This window comes from Phyllobates terribilis, unplaced genomic scaffold (genome assembly GCF_046119375.1).
Source record: "Phyllobates terribilis strain yellow unplaced genomic scaffold, ASM4611937v1 Scaffold_12__6_contigs__length_324123572, whole genome shotgun sequence".
Taxonomy (NCBI): Eukaryota; Metazoa; Chordata; class Amphibia; order Anura; family Dendrobatidae; genus Phyllobates; species Phyllobates terribilis.
The window spans coordinates 173,380,599-173,393,454 of record NW_027362772.1 but is presented as its reverse complement, the minus strand read 5'-3'; the positions used below and the strand labels follow the sequence as shown (position 1 = coordinate 173,393,454).

Here is a 12,856-nt window from a genome sequence, read left to right as displayed (position 1 = left end):
GCCTCCGGAGCAGAGCTCATGCAGAGCCCCTGCTCCCTGCCACTTCTGCTCAGACTTCTCTGCACTGAACTAAGATGGTGCCCACCTTTTATACTCCCTTCTCAATGCACCCAGGAACTGCTTCCTCCCTGCTCCTGCACTACAGGGTTCCCCTTCCTCAGTGTTCCCTCCCCCCACTCCAGCCAGGGACAGGGACTGTCGTGCCCATCTCAGGGGCATATTGGTCGCCCTGCCCCACGGCAATGTGGTGTAATGCATGCAGGTGTCGGGTCCTGATCCACACTCCATCCTTACCTGAGAGTGAGATATCACACCTCTGGGTGAGGTGCAATACGTCTGTAGCAACCGAGCCCTCAGGGTGCTACAGTTCCATTTATCTTCAGCCTAGGTGACGTATTGTGATACAGGGCCGTGATTTTGGCTATAAAAGGGTCCCCTAGACCCCTACCCCAAGCTTTTTAAGAGAATCATATATGGCGTGCCAGGAGACTCTATGGAATGCTTTCTCAGCATCCAACGAGAGTATCTAATTACAAATTTTTAACTGCATCTAGCCCAGGAAATACTTTGTGCCTAGTAGCAGTGTCTGCTAGTCAGCGGATTATCCCGGCTGTTAAGCAAGCTACACCACCTGTAGTTTAGACACTTAATTTTTTCAAAGGAAATGCTTCGGGACCATGGGATATTTAGTGAAGAGCATCAGGAGGCACCCCAAGGCATAGGGGCTGGGACTGGCAGTAGGATGCCTTGCGGTGGACAGCCGAGCTCGATCCTTATAAAAGCTTTTTAACTGCAGCAGCTTTAGTGGACGCTACTGGAGCTGGAATTACGCGGCTGCTGGCATGAGACTTGCCCTCCAATAGATCCTTGTAAATGGATTTAAAGGGTATTCATTCAAATTAGAGAAACAATTTAAATTAAAAAGCTTAGAGCTGCCTCCACCACAGGGGGGCTCGCTCGACCCACCAGCGGACAGGCACCAGTATTGGGAGAGGGGGGCTGGCCATCAGGGTTCACCGCGGCTCTGGCACAAACCCGGCGACACGGAGGTGGCACGGGCAGGAGCGGACTGGCCGTGTCGGCTTCTCACTTTTTGGATTTTAGAAGGGCATGACATGCCTATATCTGTGTCTCCCCCTCCTTTTACTCCTCCACCTCTTTTCTTTTCGCATGACTATATGTACTTGTCACTTTTCCATGTGTTAGTTATGTCTTCTGAGCAGTTTGTCAGCTTTTGAACACCTTTGAAGGTGTTTTCTATGTGTTTCTATGTGTTTTTGTTTGCCTGCCATTGGTTTTAACGGTGTTCGAAGGTGTTCGACGAACAGTTCGACGAACACACGGGTGTTCGACGAACCGAACCGAACTCGAACACTACGGGGGTGGCTCAGCACTATCAATAGACTATAAATATACTTAATAAACAAAAGCTAAAAGAGCAGATGAACATAGTTTAACAAGTCTGAAATGCGCATGTGATACTGACATCAAAGTTTCACCACATTTTGGGACAAATGTTTTCACTTTCAACATTAACAATCAGTAGAATATTTTCTCTAAATTTGCATCTCCTATCTTCACTCCAATTGTTTGCACCTAAGAAGAAAATAAAGCTTGATGCAACATTATGCTTACAAATTGTGTTTTATGCTCAATCATCACCTGTCCTACAGAGACACAGTCAGAATTACCCTGGCGAATTGAGTAAATTTGAAAATGTAAAAAAAATGCAGAATTGCTGTTTTTTCTATTCATTCACAAAGAATTAATGTAAGTTCTTAAATATGTACACAAAGTAGCGGGACTTTCAAATATAGATAACCTTGCAAAAACAAGTCAAAGTAAAAATAAATACATCCAGTTGTGACATCTACAGTGTGTTGAACATTCCTGAATCTAAATGTGTCCTGCCGAAATAGCTCACTTGAGAGAGCGTTAGACTGAAGATCTAAAAGTCCCGGGTTTCGGCAAAAGTTTTTTTCTTCACCCATTAAATTTTAAGCAGAAAATAAACAAAGCATATGGACTGACTGTTTACAGAGAATGTAAAAATCCTAATCATTATAACTATCTACAGGAAATAAAATGATAGAAACTTGAGAACTGAACACTTTTAACTTTTGAGGAAAATAATATTTTTTGTAATTTTTCCTTCATTCTGGAAGTCATCACTTTGTTTTATTTTAGTTTGACTTAGCTGTATGAGGATTTATAGGAAACCTGATAGCTAATACGGGCAGCATGTATCAGACACTAGCTGAATGATTTCAGCCATTTATGTTTGACTATGAATCGCTGTGGCATTACTGAGACAAATATGCTTCAAAAATATGCCAGGAATAAAGCTGTTTGGGGAAAAAGCCAGGAAGGCAAAAAACACAAGCCCCAACTCAGGACCGTCATCTTTCATTCTAAAAATAGGGGTTTCCACGTTAATGGTAAGACAAAGAATCCACAGATTTGGCATTTCTCTAGCGAGGAGAGCCCACTTAAAATGTATGGGGTGCTTGTCTCCATAAGCGCAAGCTGGGCACTAAACTGGCTTATTTGCAATTCTGGATGTTGCAGAGTGAAAACACCTGTTGGACAATAATAGTAATTGCTGGCGTTGATGAATTCATTGTGAGGAGTAATTTATAAAATGTGATCACTTTGGAGGGGTTTCTGCTGTTTTGGTACTTTTGGAACTCCGCAAATGTCACCCTCAAAATATTCTTGCAAAATCTGCATTCCCAAAACCCAAATAGCGCTCTTACTTTCAAAGCCCTGCTGTGTGACCAAACAGTAGTTTCTGAAGACATATGGGGCATCACCGCATTTCAATGAAATTGTGCAACTTTAGATATTTTCACAAGAAAAACTAAATATATATTGACCTAAATTTACCATTAATATAAAGTACAATGTGTTACAAAATAACACTATCAGAATCAGGGGGATATGTTAAGCATTCCAGTGTTATTGCCACATAAATTGATACATGTCAGATTTAAAAAACGGTGCTTGGTCATGAAGCTCAAAATTGGCTGTAACTAATAGGTTACAAATCAATATTAAAATAAAAGAAATCATGGCATATTTCCTTTCATCACAAGTAATGCTCATCTTTCTACTGCTTAGCTTAGAAAGCTTTAAATTACAAAAGCCAGAAGAAGTCAGGATGGCCGAGTGGTCTAAGGCGCTGCGTTCAGATCGCAGTCTCTACTGGAGGCGTGGGTTCAAATCCCACTTCTGACATTAGAATTTTCTTTCAAGAAATTGTACAGCTTCACTCCTGTTACTGATTAGTTGGGGGTACGCTCTATTGGTGGCAATCTCAAATCGATAACTTAAAGTGATGGGGCTTAGCAAAACCAATTCTCAACGTTGGCACTTTGGCAGTATTCCTTGGGGTCCTTGAGGCAAATCTTAAATGTCCTGAATTTGTGCTTTCACAAAAGACTTCTGGGAACATCAAATAGTTTCTTTGTGCATATGTTAGTGGTTGCTTTGGCATCGGAAAAATACTGTGGATAGGAAAATGGGAGGGACTATTTCATCTCTATGTGTTCTCTGTCCCTATTAGGGCAGAGAGTGAACCTCCTAAGGTCCTGACGTGGAAGATTCCTAGAAACCAAATTACCAGTAAGTCTAATTTCAGATTTTTTTACCTCAAGGCATCAATAGACTATATATATACTTAATAAACAAAAGCTAAAAGAGCAGATGAACATAGATTAACAAGTCTGAAATGTGCATGTCATACTGACATCAAAGTTTCACCACATTTTGGGACAAATGTTTTCACTTTCAACATTAACAATCAGTAGAATATTTTCTCTAAATTTGCATCTCCTATCTTCACTCCAATTGTTTGCACCTAAGAAAAAAATAAAGCTTGATGCAACATTATGCTTACAAATTGTGTTTTATGCTCAATCATCACCTGTCCTACAGAGACACAGTCAGAATTACCCTGGCGAAATGAGTAAATTTGAAAATGTAAAAAAAATGCAGAATTTCTGTTTTTACTATTCATTCACAAAGAATTAATGTAAGTTCTTAAATATGTACGCAAAATAGCGGGACTTTCAAATATAGATAATCTTGCAAAAACAAGTCAAAGTAAAAATAAATACATCCAGTTGTGACATCTACAGTGTGTTGAACATTCCTGAATCTAAATGTGTTCTGCCGAAATAGCTCAGTTGGGAGAGCGTTATACTGAAGATCTAAAGGTCCCTCGTAAAATCCCAGGTTTCGGCAATAGTTTTTTCTTCACCCATTAAATTTTAAGCAGAAAATAAACAAAGCATATGGACTGACTGTTTACAGAGAATGTAAAAATCCTAATCATTATAACTATCTACAGGAAATAAAATGATAGAAACTTGAGAACTGAACACTTTTAACTTTTGAGGAAAATAATATTTTTTGTAATTTTTCCTTCATTCTGGACGTCATCACTTTGTTTTATTTTAGTTTGACTTAGCTGTATGAGGATTTAAAGGAAACCTGATAGCTAATACGGGCAGCATGTATCAGACACTAGCTGAATGATTTCAGCCATGTATGTTTGACTATGAATCGCTGTGGCATTACTGAGACAAATATGCTTAAATAATATGCCAGGAACAAAGCTGTTTGGGGAAAAAGCCAGGAAGGCAAAAAACACAAGCCCCAACTCAGGACCGTCATCTTTCATTCTAAAAATAGGGGTTTCTACGTTAATGGTAAGACAAAGAATCCACAGATTTGGCATTTCTCTAGCGAGGAGAGCCCACTTAAAATGTATGGGGTGCTTGTCTCCATAAGCGCAAGCTGGGCACTAAACTGGCTTATTTGCAATTCTGGATGTTGCAGAGTGAAAACACATGTTGGACAATAATAGTAATTGCTGGTGTTGATGAATTCATTGTGAGGAGTAATTTATAAAATGGGATCACTTTGGAGGGGTTTCTGCTGTTTTGGTACTTTTGGAACTCCGCAAATGTCACCCTCAAAATATTCTTGCAAAATCTGCATTCCCAAAACACAAATAGCGCTCTTACTTTCAAAGCCCTGCTGTGTGACCAAACAGTAGTTTCTGAAGACTTATGGGGCATCACCGCATTTCAATGAAATTGTGCAACTTTAGATATTTTCACAAGAAAAACTAAATATATATTGACCTAAATTTACCATTAATATAAAGTTCAATGTGTTACAAAATAACACTATCAGAATCACGGGGATATGTTAAGCATTCCAGTGTTATTGCCACATAAATTGATACATGTCAGATTTAAAAAACGCTGCTTGGTCATGAAGCTCAAAATTGGCTGTAACTAATAGGTTACAAATCAATATTAAAATAAAAGAAATCATGGCATATTTCCTTTCATCACAAGTAATGCTCATCTTTCTACTGCTTAGCTTAGAAAGAGTTAAACTACAAAAGCCAGAAGAATTCAGAACGGCCGAATGGTCTAAGACCCTGGGTTCAGGTCGCAGTCTCTCCTAGATGCGTGGGTTCAAATCCCACTTCTGACATTAGAGTTTTCTTTCAAGAAATTGTACAGCTTCACTCCTGTTACTGATTAGTTGGGGGTTTGCTCTATTGGTGGCAATCTCAAATCGAAAACTAAAAGTGATGGGGCTTAGCAAAACCAATTCTCAACGTTGGCACTTTGGCAGTATTCCTTGGGGTCCTTGAGGCAAATCTTAAATGTCCTGAATTTGTGCTTTCACTAAAGACTTCTGGGAACATCAAATAGTTTCATTGTGCATATGTTAGTTGTTGCTTTGGCATCGGAAAAATACTGTGGATAGGAAAATGGGAGGAAATATTTCATCTCTATGTGTTCTCTGTCCCTATTATTGCAGAGAGTGAACCTCCTAAGGTGCTGTCGTGGAAGATTCCTAGAAACCGAATTACCAGTAAGTCTAATTTCAGATTTTTTTACCTCAGGCATCAATAGACTATAAATATACTTAATAAACAAAAGCTAAAAGAGCAGATGAACATAGTTTAACAAGTCTGAAATGCGCATGTGATACTGACATCAAAGTTTCACCACATTTTGGGACAAATGTTTTCACTTTCAACATTAACAATCAGTAGAATATTTTCTCTAAATTTGCATCTCCTATCTAGTGTTGAGCCACCCCCGTAGTGTTCGAGTTCGGTTCGGTTCGTCGAACACCCGTGTGTTTGCCGAACTGTTCGTCGAACTGTTCGTCGAACACCTTCGAACACCGTTAAAACCAATGGCAGGCAAACAAAAACACATAGAAACACATAGAAAACACCTTCAAAGGTGTTCAAAAGCTGACAAACTGCTCAGAAGACATAACTAACACATGGAAAAGTGACAAGTACATATAGTCATGCGAAAATAAAAGAGGTGCAGGAGTAAAAGGAGGGGGAGACACAGATATAGGCATGTCATGCCCTTCTAAAATCCAAAAAGTGAGAAGCCGACACGGCCAGTCCGTTCCTGCCCGTGCCACCTCCGTGTCGCCGGGTTTGTGCCAGAGCCGCGGTGGACCCTGACGGCCAGCCCCCCTCTCCTAATACTGGTGCCTGTCCGCTGGTGGGTCGAGCCCCCCGCGGTGGGGGGGGAGTAACATCTGCAGAAGAAAGACCATCTTCCAGCCAAACTAACATGTCGACTTCTTTTCGTGGACAATGTGATACGATCCCTTTGTTACGGACACGCCCATCGCTACAAATTCCAGATGAGGCACAAAAACAGCAGGTGCTTCAGCGGATATCAAGTGCTCCTTCAAGTGGGCTCTCCTCCACCTCAACTTCAACATCACAAATACTCCAGTCCTCAGAGGTGTCACCCCAATCGCACTTGCTTCCTCACAGCTCCCAAGTCTCCAGCTGCCCGTCTGAGTATGGGTAACACAGATGGTTGAGTCTGCACAGCTGTTTACTCATACTATAGCCTGGGAAACGGAGGTCTGCTCCAGAGCTTCTGTTAATCCAGACGAGGAAATGATCTGCACTGATGCCCAGAATCTTTATAAGTCGGATCCAGGACCAGATGAAGAAGGTTCTGAGCATAATGTAGACCCTCGTTCCCAAAGTGTAACTCCTGTTGGTGGAGACAATGATGAAGACGATGATGAGACTCAAATACCTGATTGGAGCGACAACTTGACTTTTCGGTCAGGGCAGGAAGAGGTTGGCTTTGAGGACGACGGGTGTGATAACACACAGGGTAATGATGACAAGGTTGGAGATCCCACTTACTGTCAACCTACAGTCAGCCAGTCGATGAGGTCACCCGGGCCTTTGCCTGGCCTTTGGGATGTCGCGGTGGTCGGCTCCCTGGCCCGTACCCTGGGGTCACTCTTTAAAAGGGTGGATAATTGTTAATTTTATAAGAGTTTGTGACACCACCTGTGGTATCTGGTGAGAAGCACCAGCGCTGCAGCAGTCCACTGAGGCCCGTGATAAGGCAGCTCGATGGTATAGCTCCCCACAGGTGGAGCTAGGTCTCAGGGCAGCGTATGCAGGGGGAATGCAGGACAGGCGAGACCCAGCTGGGTCAGAGCAAGAACGGAAACGGACACGGTAGTCACTTCAGTACCTTTTACTGGAGGAAATTCAGGCACATCCTGGAGCACTGTAGGGTGAAGGGTGCATATCAGGATCCTCCCCAATGAGCGGGTGTAGGGCCTCCTGTTTCTTGCCTCTGCGCAGTAAGTTTCTGACCTGCCTGGAGCTAGGCCTAACTTTGTCTCTGTCCTGCGCTGGCTGACCTTGTGGTAGGGCCTTCTCTTGAAGTTCACGCTCCCAGTATGCGGGGCCTAAGCGTCTCCTGGCTCTGTTACGTATCAGCACCTTAGCGATCCTGGGACTTGTAGTTCTCCAGGGATTCCGGTTATGCCTTACTGGGTCATAGAGATCCCGGTAAGCTCGGATCTGGTGTCCGGTAAATGCTTCGGGGTGAGCTGGTTAAGCTCCTCTGCCCCTTATGTACTAACTCGCCACTCGCCTTCGGCCTACTCGGGCCCTCAATAGGCTATACACACTAACGGCAGCTTGCCGCGCTTCACCGATCTTATGACGCCGGCACACCTTAAGCTCTATCTGGGCTCCCTGAATCTAGCTAGCAGGAGCCTCGTGCTCCACTGCTGAACTATTAACTGAGTTCTCTAGACTAGACTGAGCTCCACTGCAGACTGACCTCTCTTAGGCTTCTCTACTGCAGGAACTCTTCAGAGGAACTGAACTGCCTAGCTCCACCTTCCCTATTTATATCCCTAACGGGCTCCCTCTGCTGGTCTGAGGTGGAAGGTGGAGATGTGTGAATGTTTATGGGGGCCTCTTGTGGAGGATTCCATCAATACACTCTTCTAGGATCTGTGATACCAAGCGCAGCGGGGCGTCACAGATGCTATTGACGACGAGGTTAGGTTGCGCCTTCCTGGACAGAGACGGAGTACTGGAAGCACGTCAACAACTGCATCCTCAACCACAAATCCGCCTCTGACCACAAGTCGTAGTGGCTCTTCAGGTCGCATGGGCTCTAAGCCTTGCATAGTCTGGGCATTTATTCAGATCGATAAGGATGACCCAACTCGAGTTATCTGTAATATTTGTCACCAAAAGCTAAGTAGAGGCCAAAAAATCCATAGTTTGAGTACTTCATGCATGTACCGTCACATGGATATGAAGCATAAGTTGCAGTGGGAAGCTCACTGTGCTACAATGCGGCCTAGCAGGCTGGGCCAACCACCGTCTGCCCCATCTTGTGCATCCGCGGCCTCTTCATCCTCTGTGACTGGGGGGACAGCAGTCACACATGTTTTTGGACGCAGACCTGCCACCTCTTTACCTGCAACAGCCAGTGTGATTGGCAGGTCGTCAGTTCATTGGGAAGTGGAAACATCTGCTGGTGTTGAGAGCTCTCTGACATCGAGAGCACCACCTTTGGATCAAGGCAACCTAACATGTCCGCCTGCATCTTCCTCACAGACCGGCAGTTTGCCAGGGACACCCTACTCAACCCCGTCAAAGCACAACAGCCAGCCCTCGGTCCCTCAGATGTGGACAAGTAAAAGACCATTTCCTCCTAGCCATGAGAAAGCTAAGAGGTTGAATTTCACCATCTGCAAGCTGTTGGCTACAGAAATGCTGCCTTTCCGCCTGGAGGACACAGTGGATTTTTGAGACCTTATGTCCGTCGCAGTGCCCCAGTTCCAGATGCCCAGTCGGCACTACTTCTCAAAGAAAGGTGTGCCTGCGCTCCACCAGCATGTCGCACACAACATCAACGCTTCTTTGAGAAACTCTGTGTGTGACAGGGTGCATTTCACCACAGACACTTGGACGAGTAGGCATGGACAGGGGTGTTACATGTCGCTGACAGGGCACTGGGTAACTATGGGGACAGCAGGACAAGGGGCTGCTGTCCAAGTCTTGCCATCCCCGCGAGTTGTACGTCAATCCTCTTTATCTAGAAGTTCCTCCACTGCTTCTGCCTCCTCAACCTCCTCTCGGTCCTCCACCTGCACCCAAAGCCTGTCTGGTAATGCCACCTGCTTTCTAACTGCGCACCTCCTTACTATGCTGGCAGCAGGGCTCAACGGCATCAGTGTTTACTTTGAAATGTCTGGGAAATGTGAGTCACACAGCTGAGGACTTGTGGTCAGCTCTGGAGACCCAGTTTCATGAATGGTTGTCTCCACTGGACCTGCAACCAGGGAAGGCCGTGTGCGACAATGCTGCAAACCTGGGTGCGGCCCTTCGCCGGGGCAATGTTACACACGTGCCTTGTATGGCTCACGTGTTGAACCTGGTTGTCCATAAATTTTTAGCCCACTATCCCGGACTAGATGGCCTTCTGCAGAGGGCACGGTCGCTGTGTGCTCACTTCCGCCGTTCGCATCCCGCAGATCTACAGAAGTCGTTGGGCCTGCCAGTTCACCGGCTGAAATGCGATGTGCCGACACGGTGGAATTCAACTCTGCACATGTTGCAGCAACTGTGGCAGCACCGACAAGCACTGGTGCAATAGTTTCTGAAGTATAGCCTGGGCCAACGAGATCCAGAGGTGGGGCAAATCACACAGCAGGAGTGGTCTCAGATCAGGGACCTATGAAGTTGACGTGCCCCCTGGGCCGTGGGGTACCCGGAGCCGGGCTGGTAGACACTGGGGGTTGTAGTCACTGTGGCGGTGACCCGGTCCGTGACCCAGGGCGGTCAATCCAACGGTAATTTGTATATATGGATTTTATAATGTCCGACTACGCCACCTGTGGAGTGCGGCCAAAGGGGCCGCCGCTGCGGAACAGTCCTCTGAAGCTGGTGGTTTTGCTGCAATGGTATTATTACTCACCACAGGAAGAGTGTAGCTTCAGGGCAGTGTGGGTGGATGATGGTGGTTGTAGTGCAGGGAGTCAGTAATGAACACAGAGTCCGTGTGATGCAGTCCCAAGATCTTTACTCACAGTTGTTGCAGTCCAGATTACAGGTACCAGAGCTATCTCACCCGTCGTGCTGTGCGTACTCAGTGAGGGGCTCAGTCCACCCCCAGATAGCTCCGGAGTACTTAGCAGGACCCCCTTCTGTGTGTCCTTTCTCTGGCCTTCTCCCTGCACCTCACACCCAGTGACACTTCTATCCGGTATCCTCGGGCCTTGGCGGGCGACTTGTGATCCGTCCCCTGGGTCCTATGTGGCTACCTTCTTAGTGAGACTGGTGTGGACTTTTGCCTGCAGTACATGAAATGCTGCAGCCTCCGGTTTCTAGTTGAGCCTTGCTGTTTCTCCTCTAGTTGAGGGACTGGTTCCCCTTATCTGGCCTGACCCCTCTACCTCCTGGTAGCAGCGGGAGTACAGGTGGCCTTCTGCACGGCCCGTAGCCCTAGGGTCCCTTCGGTTCCTGGAGCCTTCCTGCTCCCACTCCTCTCTTCTCTCCTTCAGTCCTGGGCCTCCCAGGCTAGGCCCTCCTCCGGAGAAGAGCTCATGCCGAGCCTCTGCTCCTGTCACTTTTCCTCCTCTGACTGGCTTGCTCTTTCTAAGATGGCTTCCTATTTATACTCTCCCTGTCATGTGCTCCCCTAAGCTGCTCCCCTAAGCACCCACTACATAGGATCCTCCCACCAGCTAGGGACCTGGGACTGTGCTCTCCCTTAGGAGCAATCTCGCCTTAACCCCACTGCGGGTATGTGTTGGATGCAGGTGTTAGGGTCCCGAGCCATACGCCTTCCTTACCTGAGGGTGAGATACCACACCTCTGGGTGAGATGCAGTAACTCTGTGGTGACTGCACCCTCAGGGGCGCCACACACCTTTCTGCACAGTTTTGAAATGGCGATGAAGATGTTTAGTGCTGACGACGATGCCATTATCAGCATAACTATTCCGGTGATTTACATGCTGGAGCACACATTAAACAGAATTCAGAGTCAGGTGGTCGGACAAGAGGAGGTGGAGGAAGTAGAGGAGGAGTCGTATGCGGAAGGGATAACATCTCCAAGGTCCAGACGGTTGGCAGCACCAAGGAGGCAGGCATGGGAGGGTGGGGGAGAGGGATTAAACAGGGCGCATGGTAGCAGCCAAACTGTTGAGGAAGGTGCAGGAGCCGAGGAAGAAGTGGAGGATGAACTGGCGATGGGCATGGAAGACTCATCAGATGAGGGAGACCTTGATCACATTTCTGTTGTGCGAGGTTGGGGGGAGAGGGCAGAGGAAAGAAGCATGATTCTTACCTCGCTACCAACACAACAAGGACTTGGTCCTCCTGGATGCGCAAGACACATGAGTGCCTTCTTGCTGCACTACCTGCAACATGACCCTCAGATTGCAGAATTCGAAGTAATCTCGACTACTGGGTTGCCACACTCTTAGATCCCCGGTACAAAAGTAAATTTGCCGAAATAATTCCTGCCATAAAAAGGGATTGACGCATGCAGGAGTATCTGCAGACGCTGCTGCAGAATCTTACATGTGCTTTTCCACAAAACACCAGTGGTGCACGAAGTGAATCTCACAGTTCTAACTTGCCAACCGCGGGACTGTCGAGTCTTCATCACTCAAACCGTAACAGTAACACAGTATCTGCTGGTAACAGCAATTTTGTGAAATCGTTTCACCACTTTTTTAGACCATCCTTTGCAAGGCCACAGGAGACAAGAAGTCTGACACATAGTCAATGCCTAGAGAGGATGGTGCAGGAGTATCTCCAAGTGAACATCGAAGCCATGACTGTGTCACTGGACCCTTGCTCATTTTGGTATTCCAATCTGGAAAAATGGCCGGAGCTCGCCACTCACGCCTTGGAGATCTTGTCATGAACGTGTGTTCAGCGCTGCTGATGGTGTGCTGACAGATAAGCGCACGCGGCTGTCCACTGAGAATGTAGACAGACTCACGTTCATAAAGATGAACAAATCATGGATTCGCAAGGACTTTTCTAATCCTGTGTTATCCTTGGGAGGCTAAAAGCTTGAGGATTTGGTAATATCACCTCACCAACCGTTTTAAGCAACTGTGGGGCAATTGATGCCACTTAACCCTAGAACGCATGACCATAAAAATCTACACTTTCATATACCTGGGGCCTTTTAGGCCCGTGTGCAAATAACATTGAATAACTCAAACTCAAATGACAAACAACTATATACATGAAGAATACCTAGAGTTTCAAAATTCTAACTAAAGTAATCTTGCAGAAAATAGAAAACAATTAACAGGGCGGGACTGCGAGGCCCCAGGTATGCGTTCTAGGGTTAAGTGGTGTCTGTGCCACAATTTTGGGAAAAAATGGAAACTCTTTTTGGAGTCCCCTTGCTGTGTCTTACGTGACGTTGGCATCGTCAATTCCAGGTGGGTTGGGTCGCTCCCCCCCCCTTTTAACTGTAAGAAACTACATACAC

The 12,856-nt window shown here is 46.0% G+C and overlaps 1 non-coding gene across 1 annotated transcript; it reads left to right on the top strand.

Moving 5' to 3' along the window:
* The first annotated feature begins 3,154 nt into the window (after positions 1-3,154).
* On the top strand, positions 3,155-3,237 carry TRNAL-CAG (transfer RNA leucine (anticodon CAG)). The gene has a single exon. It is a non-coding gene; the product is annotated as a tRNA-Leu (tRNA).
* The last annotated feature ends 9,619 nt before the right edge of the window (positions 3,238-12,856 follow it).